This window comes from Haliaeetus leucocephalus, unplaced genomic scaffold, assembly GCF_000737465.1.
Source record: "Haliaeetus leucocephalus isolate CR32 unplaced genomic scaffold, Haliaeetus_leucocephalus-4.0 Scaffold2, whole genome shotgun sequence".
NCBI lineage: Eukaryota > Metazoa > Chordata > Aves > Accipitriformes > Accipitridae > Haliaeetus > Haliaeetus leucocephalus.
The window spans coordinates 10954239-10954458 of NW_010972438.1; the positions used below are offsets into that span (position 1 = coordinate 10954239).

The window sequence follows — 220 nt, forward strand, 5'->3', positions numbered from 1 at the left end:
CCAATCGACAGTGAGAGAGACCGGCCTCGGCCAATGGAACGGGGGAGCTCGGCGCCGGCTCCGCGAATAGGCGCGCAGCGGGCGGGGCCAAGCGGGCGGCCGGTTGCATCATTTAAAGAGACCGGAGGCGGTGGCGGCCACGTGGGGGGCGTGGCTGGAGGCGTGGCCGGGGGCCTTCGCCGCCCCGCCCCTCCGGTCGCCCACCGCCCCGCGGCCCTTT

At 75.0% G+C, this 220-nt stretch overlaps 2 protein-coding genes across 2 annotated transcripts in view; both read right to left on the reverse strand.

Moving 5' to 3' along the window:
- QRICH1 (glutamine-rich 1) overlaps positions 1–220 on the reverse strand; it is a 52560-nt gene that overhangs the window by 31022 nt on the left and 21318 nt on the right. The window lies entirely within an intron of this gene.
- Positions 1–220, reverse strand: part of QARS (glutaminyl-tRNA synthetase) — a 6294-nt gene that overhangs the window by 5935 nt on the left and 139 nt on the right. The window lies entirely within an intron of this gene.